The sequence below is a fragment of the Parasteatoda tepidariorum genome, chromosome 1, assembly GCF_982258835.1.
Source record: "Parasteatoda tepidariorum strain Cologne lab strain chromosome 1, Ptep-v5.0, whole genome shotgun sequence".
NCBI classification, from domain to species: Eukaryota; Metazoa; Arthropoda; class Arachnida; order Araneae; family Theridiidae; genus Parasteatoda; species Parasteatoda tepidariorum.
In genome coordinates, this window is record NC_141755.1 from 4,553,174 (window position 1) to 4,572,073 (window position 18,900).

The window sequence follows — 18,900 nt, forward strand, 5'->3', positions numbered from 1 at the left end:
GGCCCTCAACAAGGCATTATGGTCTGGGGTGCCATTTCCTTTGACAGCCGGACCCCTTTGGTCGTCATTAGAGGTACACATACTGCACAGCGCTACGTCGACGACATCCTAAGGCCTGTTTTGCTACCGTTCCTTTTGCAGCACCCTGGGCTGGTTTTTCAGCAGTACAATGCCAGTCCACATACGGCACGTGTTGCTACGAACTGTCTGCAAGCTTGTCAAACTCTTCCTTGTCCTGCCAGTTCACCAAATCTCTCTCCCATCGAGCATGTCTGAGATATGATGGGAAGGCGATTGCATCTGACACGGAATGTTGATGACCTCGTCCGACAATTGGATTGAATTTTGCAGGACATACCGCAACAGACCATCCGGGAGCTTTATCGGTTTTTGCCCCGCCCGCGTCGTTTGGCAGCTTGTATCCAGGCTAGAGGCGGGTCAACACTTTATTGAACTTGTTACTGTAACTCTGCAATAAATTATTCAATTGTTCTGAAATTTTAATCATTTACTATTCTGTACATTGTCTTTTTATTCACCAATTTTCGTTCCAATCGGACAACTCCTTCTTGGTGCGTCGATTTTTTTGTTATAGAGTGTGTATATATATATATATATATATATATATATATATATATATATATATATATATATATATATATATATATATATATATATATATATATATATATATATATATATATATATATATATATATATATATATATGTGTGTGTGTGTGTGTGTGTTCAAAATGAAGAATAAAACAAAGAAAAATAATAGACAAACGGAAAAAAAGGGGGGGAAATAATAAGTAAAAAAATAACAAACAACAGTTTAAAAAAAAGAAAGAAAAAAAAAAGGGTGAAATTTTATTTAAAAAACCGATACTTATGATACTTATTGTTTTTCTTAACTTTCATATATATATATATATATATATATATATATATATAGAAAGATAGATAGTTAGATATAGATATCATTATGTTTATAAAATCTATACTTTTTATAATCATCTAATGATTATTATAATTTTGTGCAAGAACATTTTGTTTATAAGTTTAGTAGCAAAATTAACGATTATCTGAACTTGAGACATAAGCAACTGTACTTGGAAAAAAAATTAAACTTAGGAATATAGAATGATTAATTCAATAAGAGTTAATATATGAGAAGTAATTTTGCTTCTTGACAATACATGGCCTTATGTGAAATAATAGTTTAAATTGGAAACAGTTATAATAAGTTTTGTGTCTTTTATATTTTTAAAAATTACGATATAAATGTCAAGATTTATATCTGTCAACATCTTGTTGTATCTCACTCTCTCATTTTCTTTTTTCTTCTTGTTATTTCTACACCAAGTCAAGCTCAAGCTTACGAGATGAAGATCTCGGGCGAGATAAGCTTTTCAATTATTATTTAAAGCAACGAAAAAAAGTAAAGACAATATTCATGAAAAAAAAAACACGTAAAATTTAGATCAAATTAGAATTTACAAAAAACTCCGTTGTGTTCACATATGAAAATGTTTTTTTCATCAAGTCAAATGTCAACTCCTTCGTTACATTTCAGCGGGTAGTATATTTGCCAACAATAGTATTTTCTTACAATAAGTTTAACAGCTGATAATTCTCGAGTTAATAATGATAGAGAACAGACTTTTTTGTTTTCTGTTGCATGAGATTTTTGATGATCTGATATCTGACATTTTCACGTCTCTGAATTTTTGCTTTCTCTTTGCACACTTTAAATTGTTATGATAAAGCTTCTCCCATATTTTTTGAAAGCGAATCAAATAGTTTAAATTGTTATGTAACTAAAATTAAATTTGCTCTTTTTGTCTTCAATATTATACAGACATTCCTTTTCATTTTATTGTAAAACAGTTCAAGTTTCTTCCCCCCCCCATTCAAATCGTCTGCCTGAAAAACAATTATAAATACAGACGGTTACTTTTAACATAATTAAACGCAAACGATTTTCTTAGATCTAAAATTAAATTATTGCGTTGTAACAATTCCACATCCAATAAAGATCGCCTGCTTTAGAAAATATAAATTTCCTAGAAAATATTCTAATTCCATTTTCCTCATTACGCTCTTAAAGCATTCAACGCATTTCCAGAGTAGAATTAATAGCTTTGTGAGACTTCCTGGCTACGCCAAAAAGACATTAAAACCTTTTCTTCGATCCGAAGCTCTAATCGACCCCCACATCAGGCCATCCGCGTCCGGGATGAGGGACTGGGGTGGTGCCGGAACTGTTTCCACAAGCAAGCGGGAGTAAGGACCTCGACCTTTCGGGCAAGGACACCCTGGGTGTTCGGATTCGGGCACGGGACAATCTGACGACTCCTGACTGTGCCTTTAATTCTAACCGGGCAAGATCGATGCTGAATCCTTCATTCCTGAATCTCCAGGGGGCGTATATAAAAGTGGTAGAATTTTTTTTCGTTTGCTATAACTTGATTATTACTCTTACATATAAATTTATTTATTCATTCGACAATACTTAACAGTTCAAACTTTTAAATTAATTTGATATGAAAATGGTCATGATTTTGAGTATAATAAAATAATAAAAAATAGTCGTAATTTTGAGTGTGTTTTCTTCATTTAACACCGATGTGGTGCATTAATTTACTCGCCCAAAAACATAAGTGGTTTAATTAAAAAATAAAATTTTATCAAAAATGTGTCTTTTCTGTATCTAACAAAGAAAATGTGCAAATCATAATTGAACGATAAGATCAAGACAAACTTTTAAGGTCGAACATTTTTTTTCATGTCTTAATCTTTATTGTAAATTGTGTATTATTAATTGTGTTAATCTCTGCAAATTAAAAAATTGAACTATGTTGTTAAAACTAAAAAACAAACTGTTTGTAACTCTTTAAAACTCATTTCTTAAACGTTTCACTGTAAATAATTAAACATCTAACATGCCTGCCACACGCACAATTTTTACTAACTGTGTTTTCTAGTGGTAGCTAAATGTATGCTTACATATATTCTGGGTTTTGAAAAACGTGATATAAAATTATTTTAACCTCAAAGACATATAAAATTTAAAAAACATAATTGAAAAGAAATATATATATATAAAAGAAAATTGAAGATTTTGCCTCATGTGTGAAGAAGCCTGACAAAATTTAAAACATTGATAATAAAATGAATGCTTTTAAAGTCGCTTTAGCTTTTCGAATGCTACTATGAAAAATCCTCAGTAAAAATCGTAATAGTTGCCAGGTGAGATACAGGAATAGAAAAATTCACAAGCTGAACCGAAATTTTTTTATTTATATGGGGGAAAAGCTATGCAAATCTGTGCAGCCCTTCAGAAGTTATTAATGGAAGTGGAAACAATGCTTTTCACCAATGGATTATCATTCTTGCTCGTAAATTATGCTGGACGATAGGGTGATCGTCAATAATCAGAATATCTACAAATTGCTTGAAAAATATTATATAAATCGATTCACTTTTCTCGTTGGTTCTTCGTTTTCAAACTAGCATCCCATCTAATCAATAGGACTTCCTGTAATATAGAAAGAAGTTAACACCCATGTATAGTTGCAGTGAACGTGAATATTATAGTTCAACACATCAAATTATCGTTTACCGAATACAGTCTTACGATAGATTGACAAATATGCTCATGAGATTTTTTTTAATCTTTTAAAAGTTTAAAAAATGGGAGAATTCCATTTTCCTTTCTAGTTCCTTTGCCGTTTGATGTTTAAAGTCGGTTTAATCGCTTTTCATTGACCCTACGGCCAGAACCAGGTGTGTCTCTGGGGTCGAAATTTCCCTTTTTGAATTTGGCAGACAAAGCATGTCGGTAATCCTTTAGCTATAACACCCTCACCATACACTACACAAATGTCACGAGCAGTTTTTCCGACTTGACCTTGATTAAAAGCAAATAGAAGACATTGTCTAATTCGCTCATTTTTCTCAACTTTACACTTCATTTTAAAGATCTGGAAATGAACATTCTGGAAAAAAAGAACATAGATTCCAGTAGAACAACTCTTTTAAACTGTCTAAAACATTATACCAAAGCCATTCATTGTCAAGGAAAAAGTTTTAAGAAAATGTCCTGGAACTTGGTTACCAACTCATTGAAATTATTTAAAATATACCTTGAATATTTCATAATATGTCTCTCCTCTCTATATGCAACTAGCCGTCTCTGGCGACTAATATATCGTAGAATTTCAATTTCCTCAGAGATAAAAAAAAATAAATAAAAGCAAAAACTGATCCAGTTTTTCAAAATCAACTAATTTGTTGTGATCGATTCTGACATGCAAAATGCCAGCAATAAGATATTTAATATTGCGTTAACAATAAAAGCAATTTATTACTTTTAAAATAGAAAAAAAATCCTATCAATAATTTTTGCAGTTATATTCGTTATATTACACTCATGGACAAAAAAATTAGCTCACCAAGTAGGAGTCGTCAAAATGAAATTTTACTTACGTAATGACTACTTTGTTATAAGTAAATGATTAAAAACTCAAAGATTATCCTTTTTCTTTGATTTTCTAATCATTTACTTACATTAAAGTAGTTACGTATGCAAAATTTCGTTTCATTTTGAAGACTCCTTCTTGGTGTGCTAATTTTTTTGTCCATGAGTGTATATACAGTCTTTGTAGTCATATTATATTCCTCATAAGAGAAACATTACTTTTACAACATATATGTATTCTTAATACTATGAAACAATTTTATAGAAAGTGTAAAATTAGTACGCTCTTTAGTCTAAAGTAACATTACTTTCACGACATACACTTTACGCTCACACTTTACACAGTGAAACAGTTTTACAGAAAGAATGAAATTGTTAGCGTTCAAATGTTATTCGTTAGCTTAGGATAATATTATTTTCTTGGCAATGATACTCTGTATACCATTAAACAATTTTACAGGAAGAATAAAATTGTCACTTTGAATGCTATTTCTTAGTCTCGATCGACATTACTTTCACGGCATACATAGCCATCATACCGTGAAACAATTTTACAGGAAGAATAAAATTGTCACTTTGAATGTTGTTTCTTAGTCTCGATCGACATTACTTTCACGGCATACATAGTCATCATACAGTGAAACAATTTTACAGGAAGAATAAAATTGTCACTTTGAATGTTGTTTCTTAGTCTCGATCGACATTACTTTCACGGCATACATAGTCATCATACAGTGAAACAATTTTACAGGAAGAATAAAATTGTCACTTTGAATGTTGTTTCTTAGTCTCGATCGACATTACTTTCACGGCATACATAGTCATCATACCGTGAAACAATTTCGCAGGAAGAATAAAATTGTCACTTTGAATGTTGTTTCTTAGTCTCGATTGACATTACTTTCACGGCATACATAGTCATCATACCGTGAAACAATTTTACAGGAAGAATAAAATTGTCACTTTGAATGTTGTTTCTTAGTCTCGATCGACATTACTTTCACGGCATACATAGTCATCATACCGTGAAACAGTTTTACAGGAAGAATAAAATTGTCACTTTGAATGTTGTTTCTTAGTCTCGATCGACATTACTTTCACGGCATACATAGTCATCATACAGTGAAACAATTTTACAGGAAGAATAAAATTGTCACTTTGAATGTTGTTTCTTAGTCTCGATCGACATTACTTTCACGGCATACATAGTCATCATACCGTGAAACAATTTCACAGGAAGAATAAAATTGTCACTTTGAATGTTGTTTCTTAGTCTCGCTCGACATTACTTTCACGGCATACATAGTCATCATACAGTGAAACAATTTTACAGGAAGAATAAAATTGTCACTTTGAATGTTGTTTCTTAGTCTCGATTGACATTACTTTCACGGCATACATAGTCAGCATACAGTGAAACAATTTTACAGGAAGAATAAAATTGTCACTTTGAATGTTGTTTCTTAGTCTCGATTGACATTACTTTCACGGCATACATAGTCATCATACCGTGAAACAATTTCACAGGAAGAATAAAATTGTCACTTTGAATGTTGTTTATTAGCCTCGATTGACATTACTTTCACGGCATACATAGTCATCATACCGTGAAACAATTTTACAGGAAGAATAAAATTGTCACTTTGAATGTTGTTTCTTAGTCTCGATCGACATTACTTTCACGGCATACATAGTCATCATACAGTGAAACAATTTTACAGGAAGAATAAAATTGTCACTTTGAATGTTGTTTCTTAGTCTCGATCGACATTACTTTCACGGCATACATAGTCATCATACCGTGAAACAATTTCACAGGAAGAATAAAATTGTCACTTTGAATGTTGTTTCTTAGTCTCGATCGACATTACTTTCACGGCATACATAGTCATCATACCGTGAAACAATTTTACAGGAAGGATAAAATTGTCACTTTGAATGTTGTTTCTTAGTCTCGATCGACATTACTTTCACGGCATACATAGTCATCATACCGTGAAACAATTTTACAGGAAGAATAAAATTGTCACTTTGAATGTTGTTTCTTAGTCTCGATCGACATTACTTTCACGGCATACATAGTCATCATACAGTGAAACAATTTTACAGGAAGAATAAAATTGTCACTTTGAATGTTGTTTCTTAGTCTCGATCGACATTACTTTCACGGCATACATAGTCATCATACAGTGAAACAATTTTACAGGAAGAATAAAATTTTCACTTTGAATGTTGTTTCTTAGTCTCGATTGACATTACTTTCACGGCATACATAGTCATCATACAGTGAAACAATTTTACAGGAAGAATAAAATTGTCACTTTGAATGTTGTTTCTTAGTCTCGATTGACATTACTTTCACGGCATACATAGTCATCATACCGTGAAACAATTTCACAGGAAGAATAAAATTGTCACTTTGAATGTTGTTTCTTAGTCTCGATCGACATTACTTTCACGGCATACATAGTCATCATACAGTGAAACAATTCTACAGGAAGAATAAAATTGTCACTTTGAATGTTGTTTCTTAGTCTCGATCGACATTACTTTCACGGCATACATAGTCATCATACCGTGAAATAATTTCACAGGAAGAATAAAATTGTTACTTTGAATGTTGTTTCTTAGTCTCGATTGACATTACTTTCACGGCATACATAGTCATCATACCGTGAAAAAATTTTACAGGAAGAATAAAATTGTCACTTTGAATGTTGTTTCTTAGTCTCGATCGACATTACTTTCACGGCATACATAGTCATCATACCGTGAAACAATTTTACAGGAAGATTAAAATTGTCACTTTGAATGTTGTTTCTTAGTCTCGATCGACATTACTTTCACGGCATACATAGTCATCATACCGTGAAACAATTTCACAGGAAGAATAAAATTGTCACTTTGAATGTTGTTTCTTAGTCTCGATCGACATTACTTTCACGGCATACATAGTCATCATACCGTGAAACAATTTTACAGGAAGAATAAAATTGTCACTTTGAATGTTGTTTCTTAGTCTCGATCGACATTACTTTCACGGCATACATAGTCATCATACCGTGAAACAATTTTACAGGAAGAATAAAATTGTCACTTTGAATGTTGTTTCTTAGTCTCGATCGACATTACTTTCACGGCATACATAGTCATCATACCGTGAAACAATTTTACAGGAAGAATAAAATTGTCACTTTGAATATTGTTTCTTAGTCTCGATCGACATTACTTTCACGGCATACATAGTCAACATACCGTGAAACAATTTTACAGGAAGAATAAAATTGTCACTTTGAATGTTGTTTCTTAGTCTCGATCGACATTACTTTCACGGCATACATAGTCATCATACCGTGAAACAATTTTACAGGAAGAATAAAATTGTCACTTTAAATGTTGTTTCTTAGTCTCGATTGACATTACTTTCACGGCATACATAGTCATCATACCGTGAAACAATTTTACAGGAAGAATAAAATTGTCACTTTGAATGTTGTTTCTTAGTCTCGATTGACATTACTTTCACGGCATACATAGTCATCATACAGTGAAACAATTTTACAGGAAGAATAAAATTGTCACTTTGAATGTTGTTTCTTAGTCTCGATTGACATTACTTTCACGGCATGCATAGTCATCATACCGTGAAACAATTTTACAGGAAGAATAAAATTGTCACTTTAAATGTTGTTTCTTAGTCTCGATTGACATTACTTTCACGGCATACATAGTCATCATACCGTGAAACTATTTTACAGGAAGAATAAAATTGTCACTTTAAATGTTGTTTCTTAGTCTCGATTGACATTACTTTCACGGCATACATAGTCATCATACAGTGAAACAATTTTACAGGAAGAATAAAATTGTCACTTTGAATGTTGTTTCTTAGTCTTGATCGACATTACTTTCACGGCATACATAGTCATCATACCGTGAAACAATTTCAATATAGTAATCAAAATTTTTCTATAATAATTCAATATTTTAATATAGTGAGATTCTTGCGCTTGATGCTTGCTGCACAGAGATTTTATGTTAGGTTCCAATTTGGTTAGCTTCAGTCTCAAATCTCCCCGTTGTGTTATATCCAGATGATTTCTTTTTTTTTAACCAGTAAATCATTTACATCACTAAATCCACATTCAGTTAAACATGAAGATGGAAGCGGTAACAATAGTTTTCTTGCACATTTGGTTGAATTTGGGTATTTGATTTCTGTTTCCTCGCAAAGCCATCACTCCTTTTATGTTAAAGAAATATTTAAATGACTCATCATTTTGCATTTCTGCGAGTTCTTTTTGATACTGCATATTTAACATATCAGACAAATTCACTAACGTTGGCTGCACCATCCATGTTGGAAAATCAATTTATTTTAAATCAGAAAATATTTCTTTTAAATCAGTCGATGGAGTTTTCAGTTGATCGACAATAACAAGTAAAGCGGCATCATTTACTTCACATTTTTAGAGCCAATGAAACTGTTCGAAGTCTTTGTTGTTAATATATTTCTGACATAACTCAATAAGGGTAATGAAACCAAATATCTTCGCTTTTGCATCAACAAGAGTTTTATTTGTTCCTTGAAGTTGCTTATTTAATATATTTAGTTCTTCAAAAATATCGGTTAAATAACTCACAAATGCTTTACCATCGACTGTTAACGGATACTTCATTTCAGGTTTGTCGCTTAATAAATCACTAAGAGTATCAAACAATTCCATAAATCTTTTCAAGCAGTTCCCTTTAGAGAGCCATCTTACTGTGAAGTAAAAGTCTCACATGGTCTGCATTTTATTCTTCACAAAATAGCTTGAAGAGACACTCACATTTGGCATTAGCTTTAATAGCATTGATACACTTTATTACTGAATGTAGTACTTTATTTAAAACAGGCGAGATGTTTTTAGCTACCAAGTTTTCCCTATGAATAACACAATGCACAAGAATCGTTTCTGGATTCTCATCTTTCATCAATTGTAAGCAACTATTTTTCTTGCCCATCATATTAGGAGCATCATCTGCAGCACAAGATGTTATATTTTTCATTCTTCTAATGTTATATTTTTCATTGCTTTCTAATTTTTCACAGAACAACATTTCTTCATCAAAATGCCCTTTATCAATATATCTTACGTAAGTTATCAATACTGCCACACTGTCAATCAAAGTTGATTCATCCATTTGCACTGAGAATTTTCTTGTTTTCAGCTTTTAAACAAGTTGTTTTTCAATATCTTCACTCATTTCGTCTATTTTTCAGATGCAAACAACTGCATTGTTTAGCGAGACTTTAAAGCGTCCGGGGGTTCACGCGGAGCCTGCCGTCGACCGCAGGGAGGTCACCTTGCGGACGCCAAAAACCCATTTGATATTTTGGTCTCGTCAAACGAATTTATAATATTAATTGGTTGCAACTATTCAAAAATTTGCTTTTTTCTTTCAATTTTGGCATCGAAATCTTTAGAACCATTTAACATTTAAATTAGAAACATTTAAATGGCCCAGAGCAAAAGGGTTAAAGTCGTGTAGTCCATCTTCGAATAGCCCCCTTTAACAATTAAATTGCCCCCCCCCCAGTGGGGTGTGGGCCCCGCGTAGGGAAACACTGGCATATATAGTCATCATACCGTGAAACAATTTTACAGGAAGAATAAAATTGTCATTTTAAATGTTATTTCTTAGTCTCGGTTGACATTACTTTCACGGCATACATAGTCATCATACCGTGAAACAATTTTACAGGAAGAACAAAATTGTTATTTTGAAACTAAATTTACTGGGGTAACAACCTGCTTAGTCTTCATACAATGAAACAATTTTAAAGGAACAAAAGGACGACCATTTTTTAAAAAAAATCTTACATTTTGGCTTATCAGATAAATGGAGAAAATCTACCGAAACTTTTCTCGCTTACTAGCTCGCGACAGACAGTTTGGCAACGACTGCTTGATAGACCTATATTGACGAGAACTCCTTAGTATATAAGAACTAAAAATACATTTCGTTATTCGAAGACAAGTTTATTTAAATTTTCCAATTTGATTATGTTACCAGAATAGATCAGAGAATGACTCACAACTGACTACTTCTGTAATGATGCATCTCTCACCACGATATAGAAAAAGTAAAAACTTCACTTACAGTAGCAAAATGCCTTTTTTTTATATTGTATTTGCATTTCAACCACCACTATGTCTACCACTACAACGCTTAGAAGTCTATAATGAGAGGGGGCGCAAGTGATCCCAGGTGCCCAGTTTCAGGATCAGTACACAGTACTTCTTTAAAGATAAAGTAATCGACACAGAAAGAAATGCTGCTTGGTATAAACAAATATGCGCTACCTTTTTTATGTGAGGTTTTTCATATTTAGACCACTTTTTATAATTGGGCATCGATGCGTTAAAGGCAGAGAAAATAGTCTCTCACTGCAACTGTAATTTTCGGTGTAAAAAAAAAGTTTGATATTCGCAATCACATGGGTGGGGTGTTTCTCTATGTGTACACAAAAAATAATAACCCAGATATTGCATCTATCGGAGGCCAAATAATCATGACCACTATAATAAACTAGCTGTTCAAAAATATATATTTGAGATATACATTCCATGCTTTTGAGATAAATTTCTTTGATTGTGCTCGCTAGAGTCACCGTGGCTCAGGAAATAGAGCACTCACCTCCCTGTGAGATGAAAGAAGTTCGAATCGCAGAGATAGCTGGTCGATACGAATTCTGCACCCGGCTCGCAGTGATTACAATGTTGGCGTAAAATATCCCCAACGTGGGTTATAGGTTAGAGTCCCCCTGTTTTCGGACTAACCGTGTGAGGTTTTCGTGGCTTTCCTTTTCATGTAATGCAAAAACAAGTTAGTTCCATTAAAGGGTCCTCCTCGAAAGTTAGTTTCAACCAATGCTTGATCCAGGAGTTTTTTTGTCTTCTGTGTGGGGTTCAAAATACAAAGCTACGGAGTTGAATAGTTGTAAACTCATAATTAGCGCCGAAGCAGAATTGAATCCACGTTGGTTATAAAATAAAAATGAAAGTAGGGTAGCTAAAATAAGAAATTATAAGTTTAGTCGACACATGCTATCTCTAAGTGGAAATTCTCAACATCAATACGACAAAGAAGTGTAAAAAATTTAATACAAAAATGGATAATTTACGCAATCTATGCAATATAATATAATTTAATAATTCTTAGCATATGCCAATTTAAACGGATAAATGAATCTTATTCTCATACTCAATTACCTAATACAATAGTTTTTGAGACTTAGGAAATGTATTCAACGACAATTTGGTCTTAAAATATCTTTTAGAAACTCAGTTTCCAGAAAATTCCTATTAAAGGATTTAAAATACGAATTCATTATCATTCTTAAGCAGTACTGCTAAATGCTCAAAATGAAAAGGATGAGTTTCAGATTACAGTTAAGCCTTCCCCCATTAACTGTTATGGAAGAGGAGCAATCAATTCCGGGCATTATTTCCAGGAAATGTTAATCGCTGAGATGCGTTTCTGAGCAGAATAGATGCTGAAGCGTGAATATTAAACAAAGTGTCTCACTTTGTTGTTCTTCTTATTGGAGTGTGTGGTTTCTGATGGGTGATGCTTCCTTCTCAGCACAGATCAATACAGTTCTTAAGTACGGCTAGATATATTTATTTTCACTTCTCTGGTACTCTTATGGTGGGGTAATTGCATAAGAGCCTGCTGATATGAAAGCTTTTACTCCTTAGCTGTGAGAAATCGAAAATACATTTAGAAATAAAATACGTTCTTTTGTATTAAAATTGTTTGGATATTTGTAACTGTTTTTATTTTAATAAATTATTTTTACTCAGTAGATGTTAAATTTTTCATTTAGTGCATTAAGGAAACCCAATATTTTATGATGGTAGTTGAATGATTTATTGTGAGTGATTTTTTGTTGTTTTTATGTTGCATTAAAAAAGTGGCGACAAAATAAAATGTGCTGTAAAGGCGAAACAGCAGTCAACTTAGCCCGTTTTCACTCCAAGGTGCAACAATTCAATAAATATTTTTTTCATTAATATTTTTTTCTAATTTTATTTTTCTGCTATTGTTGAAGGTTCTGAAGAATTCAAAGGTTTTATCAAGTGTTCTAGAAAATATTAATAATTGTATTGAGGTAAACACTTTTTGTTGAGAACTTTTTTAACTACTCTAGTTTTTTAACTTGAAACGGTTATTGACAATTTCGACTTTTTGAAAATGTATAATTATTCCATTTGAGAATAATCATATATTTTTAGGGTAGATTAAGCCTGCAAGTTTTGTAAATAAAATAAAAACGTAACAAATTTCATAAAAAAAAACAAGCTTTCAACTAAATGGTTTGTCCTTAAATTTGGCCAATGGTGCATATACACACCATTTTATTCATATAAAATATTATTTTTCTAGTTTTCTTGTTTATTATTTTTTAAACATTTTTTGTGTCTTAATGAATGTAATTTAAGCATAATTCAATGAAAATAATACCATATTTTAGAAAATTTCATATTTTTTAAATTAAAATGAATTAATATGCGTTATTCATAAGATGCTCAGACCAATAATCTAAGCATAATTAAATTTCTGTTTTTCAATGAAGGGTGTAGCTTTTTAAGGGGGAAAATATACTTAATTTAACCCACTTATTAATATTTCTTTTTCATGTTCTAAATTACCCTATGGAAAGAAAACTAATTCCTTAAATAAAGGGTTTATTTAATATGTTTGCTGTTAAGCAGTGTTATAGCTTGTGCAGACTTGTACGGTCGTCGAAGAAATTTATTTTTATTAGTAGCAACGTTTGATGTATAAATTTCAGTTTTTATAGTAAGCGACATTTTTTACCAACCACGACAAATAGCAATTCAAAGATATGTGCGTAAAATCTATTAGCCAATCTATTATCTATAAGGCCTCACTTTTAAGTAATAGCGATGCAGATTAATTTTTAGAAAATTTCCCTTTTAAAGTCACTTTAGAAACTTTCTTCTATCATCCGTAAAGGTTGGCAGCCACGACTACTGTTTTTGCTAAAGAAGCGTGTTTGCTTGAAAAGCTGAGTTGAGTTGTCTGGTATTTTAATAAAAAAACAAACTTTTTACATGTGGTAATTCTTTTTGTTATAAGAGTGGCATTGACGCTTGTTTTGTGTTGCGAATTTTCCACGTTAACTATTGGGACATAAATAGGTGATACGAGGGTTGCTATTTATATTTCTGGCCTAATAATGAAAAAAGAAATCTGTAGGATCGAAATTGGTTTTATTGTTTTTCAAAATATTCTCCATGATGATCAATACACTTTTGCATGCGTTTGAACCAATTTTCAAAGCACTTTTTCCAGTCCGATTGAGATAACTCTAAAACATGCGTTTTGAATGCATCAACCGCTTCTTCGGGGGTCGAAAATCGTTGTCCACGTAATTTATTTTTGATGTGTGGGAATAAGAAGAAGTCATTGGGTGCCAAATCAGGGCTGTACGGCGGATGACCCATCAGTTCGATCTTTCGCTCCGTCAGAAATGCCTTTGTTTGAGTCGATGTGTGAGAGCTCGCATTGTCATGATGAAGAATGATTCGCCTGTTGTTCTGCTTTTTTCGAATTTCACCGATGACTTCTGGCAAACAAATGGTCGTGTACCATTCAGAATTGACCGTCCTGCGTTGCTCTACCGCCACTGTTGCCACATGACCGTAAATGCAGAAGAAACAGGTAATCATTTGTTTCGATGTGCTTCTTCCTCGAACAACTTTTGTTGGTTTTACCTCGTCTTGGAATACCCATACAGTTGATTGCTGTTTTGTTTCCGGCTCATATGCATAGATCCATAATTCGTCACCTGTGTAGATGTTATACACAGCCTTTTAATGTACCTTGAACGTATTTTTCCAACATTTCCTTGCACCAATCGACACGAGCCTTTTTTTGAGCGTTTGTCAGATTATGCGGTATCCAACGCGAACAAATTTTTTTTACGTTCAAATGTTCATGCAATATTTTATTGATGCTAGTCATACTAATGTCCAAAGATGCCTCTATCTCACGGTATGTCACATGACGATTTTGCTTTATCAGTTCAAGCACAGCATCGATCTTTTCTGGCACAACAACGGATTTTGGACGACCTGCACGGGATTCGTCCTGGATCGAACATTGACCACGATTAAATTCGTTATACCAATTTTTTACAGTGCTGTAGGATGGCGCTTTATCGCTGAATAAAGAATTAAGTTCATCGAAGCACTCATGTCTTGACAATCCACGTCGAAAGTTATGAAAAATAATGGCACGAAAATGTTCACGATTCAATTCCATTTTTTGAAAGAGAAGAACTTTTCAATTTACTGTCAAGAACACAAATGAAGCTATAATGGTAAATCTTCTGCTGAATTTATGTTTAAAAATATCAAACTTTCGATTAAAATCGTCTGCGGTCGCCTAGCAACACTACTGTTGCCAAGGCCAGAAATATAAATAGCAACCCTCGTATTAGGGCAATCTTCTATGAACAAAAAAATATTTCCTTTTTTTTTTAAGATTTCGACCGTGCGAATCTGCTTGCGTCAATTGTAAGCCACAAAGGCAAATATTTAAGTCAATACATAATGATGAGTGTTACCGAAAAAAGCAAGATAAGTGCTTTGCACTTTTGGTACGACCCAGCGTGAGAAATTGCAAAATTTTACACACATGTAGAATTAATTCATAGATATATGTCAACTTTTATATAATGCAGCCTTAAACTTTGGTGTCCGTTCCTGAGCAGATTTATTCGATATCATTATTTCAAAAATTGACGACGTTTTTATGCTTTTTTTCACAAAGAGTAATGCAGCGGCGATGCTATATACATCCTTTGTATAGCGAACTAAAGTGGTCCTGACTTTCTCGTAAAAATTACTGACATCAATTTGCTAATTTCTTTCAGTTCTTTCATTTACTTCTTTCAGTTGTTCGACGGCTATTGATAAATAAAACCCCTGGTCGCGTATTTCGTTAAGTTCGATTAATAAGTGGTTTTCTTTTATCAGAGAGAAATTTCATTTATGTTAAAGGAGGAACAAGTCATATCAATTAATGCCAACTTTTACGCACTTCTAAGAAGCTTTTACCTAGTAGAGGTAAAATAAATTTGCATTGGCATTGCAAGCAGACATTTCACTTCTATTTTGCCCACTCATCGAAATACGTAATGGTGAAGAGTAGATCTTCAATTTGTATATTTAAATTATTTAAACGTAACTTTAGTCATTTTAAATCAGATTTATTAAACCGAAAATCGAGTTTGAATGCATGAAAACGACTACCAAATGAAAAGTAAAAATAAAATCTTCCGCAAAATCCGGAAGAGTTGGCAGGTATGAATACTATATGTAAATCGTTGTGTTCATCGTAGAACACCAGTTCCCCTCCCCCTCTTCTCCAAAAAGGTTTTGAGTCAAAAATCCCCCCCCCCCCCAGAATAAAAAAAAACCCATGTCTGATAGTTTTATGTAATAAAGAACCTTTCCTGAAATTACAGCAAAATCCAAGCCAACCTAATTTGCCACATTTTTTTAAAAAGAAAAAGAAATCTGGCTGTTAAAAATAATTGTTGAATTTGTTTTTAAGGAAGTGAAACGTAAGCTCAAAAAAAATAAATAAACAAACGAAACACTCTGAATAACTTTTGATCTAATGATTGGATTAAAGCGTACTAGAAGTTAATGGTCCGAGGGGTTAACCTCAAGTAAGCTCATTAATTTGTGAGGATGGTATTTTAACTTACAGAAGACACAGAAACATACTTTCTCTAAATAAACATACCTTTTTTGACCCTCAAAATATTGGGGGGGGCAGAAGCAATCGGGAAAATATGCTCAAAATAGTTTTGTCAGGAGAGTGGTTCAAATTAGGATCTCTTAATGTTAATTTTAGCTTTTGCGTATTTCGCTAGACCTCGAAAATTTCTGAAGCAAATTTTAAAAAAAATTGCTCACAATTATAAAATTCATTCATCCAAAGATAATTTTATGCAATAAATAATTTTGAATAATTATTTTTATTTTTATTTTATAGTGAGCGAAAAATTCTCAAATTACAAAGTATATAATTTTTTGCACAACATTAAAGAATGTAATTTCAAATTGCTAAATTCAAAATTTGAGCAGAATCAGTCAAATAGTTCCTGAGAAATGATTAGTTCCGATGATTGGATCAAAACTTATTCAGGGTGCTTCGTTCATTTATTTATTAATTTATTTTTTGAGCACTATACCTACCTACCTTTAATTGGGAAATAGTAATAAGCCACAGGAAGAAAAGTTTAAAAATAATAAAAACGAGTTATCCAGTTTCCGATTCAGGGAAATGTATAGTTTCTTGTCTTATCTACCACACAGTCACGTGAGGAGAATATCATATCTGAATTTCATATCTTTTCGATGCAAAAAGTTTACGTAAGTTTAATGCAGTAGAAGGTGCAACGATTGAAAATTCGTAACCAGAGCTATTATACAGTCCAATTAATTTCTTTAAATGCTGAGAATTTAAAAAAAATTCCATTTAAAATAATAACACTCTGCAGTAACGTGTTTAACCTTTTGACGCAGATATAACTCTTATATCACTTTTATGTATATTTTTTCTTATATATAAATTAAGGCAAAACTATATTTTGGTATTTTTTTAATAATAAAAAGTCTAATCGTTACTAAAAAAAATCTGTTAGATTATCGGAATTATATTTGTACGAATATCTAAGAAAATTAGTTTTGAAGAAATTTGCTTTTCATTCATATTCAAAAATGTATCAATAGGTCTTTTTATAAATGTTTTGAAATTTCAAAGATAAATAACTGTTTCTCTTAGACCTAAAATAACTGCAATTAAGTGCAAATTTGAAAAATTATTATTTCGAAGTGAGCCGTGTTTGGGAGATCTTGCCTTCAATGCAGTAAAAGACACCAGTGTTTCGTACTGTATTTTATAACCATAATTTATTAAAATGTTATGTATGTAAAAATTTTCATTTATTTTGACCTAAATTAATACGAAATATTGATAAAAGTATGAAAAATATGTTTAATGAAAATTCTGCCTCAAAAGATTCATTAAGTGGTGATAAATGAAACAATCTTGGAAAATTTAAAGGTTTTGATTTTACTTTAATCTTAAGAAAAGGTCAATTTTAACAAGAAAATAGTTTTGTTTTTAATTTACAGCTATGTACTTTTTCATAATAGTTAGGAAAAACAATGTGTTTTAGTCATTTTCTAATATTTTTTTTAAATTTTCCCGGTCAATCGTTCAGGGCAGATAATTACGCTAAGTCTGTCTATTTAAAGCACTGTAGTAAGCCATTTTGTAAATACGACAAAAAATTTTAACTATTAGACTGTTTGAGGCTATATAAAAGCGAGTTGATGATTAAATAACAAAAATAATTGATCATGACTTTCCTTTATCTTTACTGTGTTTATTTTACGGAAGCAAATGCTAGAAACATGATTCAATATGTAAAACTTCAAACGTTTTATCTGTAATGTTTGCAGACGTTTTAACGGCAGCAAATAGTTCTGAAATGCGAGGATACATTTTCACAGTTGCTGAAGTCAAAGAAAGATGGTAAAGAGTTCGATAGTCTTGAAATAGTGTGAAGAAAAAATTTGGAGCTTTACTTTCTGCAAAAAAGAAAGATCCTCATCATTATGTTTTCTGGAGATAATTTATAATTTTTTTTTAAACATTCTAATTCATAACTAATCTAATTCATGTTCTAATTTAAACATTTTAATCCATTTTAATAACATTAAAAATTTTATGATTTCAAAATTTCTAATTACATGCTTTGTTGATCATGCCCACTCAGTTGAAATCACAAATCCTTATTCAACGGCTTTCCCCTTTCGCCTTTTAAGACTTAGTAATAAAAAAAAAATTACAAGGAAAAGTTTAAAACTCATATAGAAATTTATAACAGCTTCAATACTTTCCTTTGAATTATGTATAGGAATATTTTATTAAGTACAATTTTTCATTTAAGTACCAAAATATATTTTAGCCAGTTTCCAAATTATTAAAATATACGCAAACAATGCAAGTATTCATGTCTTTTCTTAGTTGTGGAAGAGAAAATGCGTGTTATGATCAGTTTCCGACTTGAAGCCTTACACTCCTATAAATTAACATCACAAAAGGCAAATTTTCGTTCTTAAATTCACACTTGCGATTTCTCGTAAGAAAAACATCTTAGATGTCATATATTTTGTTCCATGCAAGTAGTCACTATTACGACAGCTACACCCAAACTCATTTGCGAGTTTGGTGAAATGCTTTAAATAGGTGATATTATTCCGACATAAGTTCTGAATAATAATATATCCTTCTGACAACCAACGCCCAAGGAAAC

General features: G+C 32.1%; 1 protein-coding gene across 2 annotated transcripts in view; it reads left to right on the forward strand.

Moving 5' to 3' along the window:
* LOC107441198 (dystrobrevin beta) overlaps positions 1–18,900 on the forward strand; it is a 173,580-nt gene that overhangs the window by 83,326 nt on the left and 71,354 nt on the right. The window lies entirely within an intron of this gene.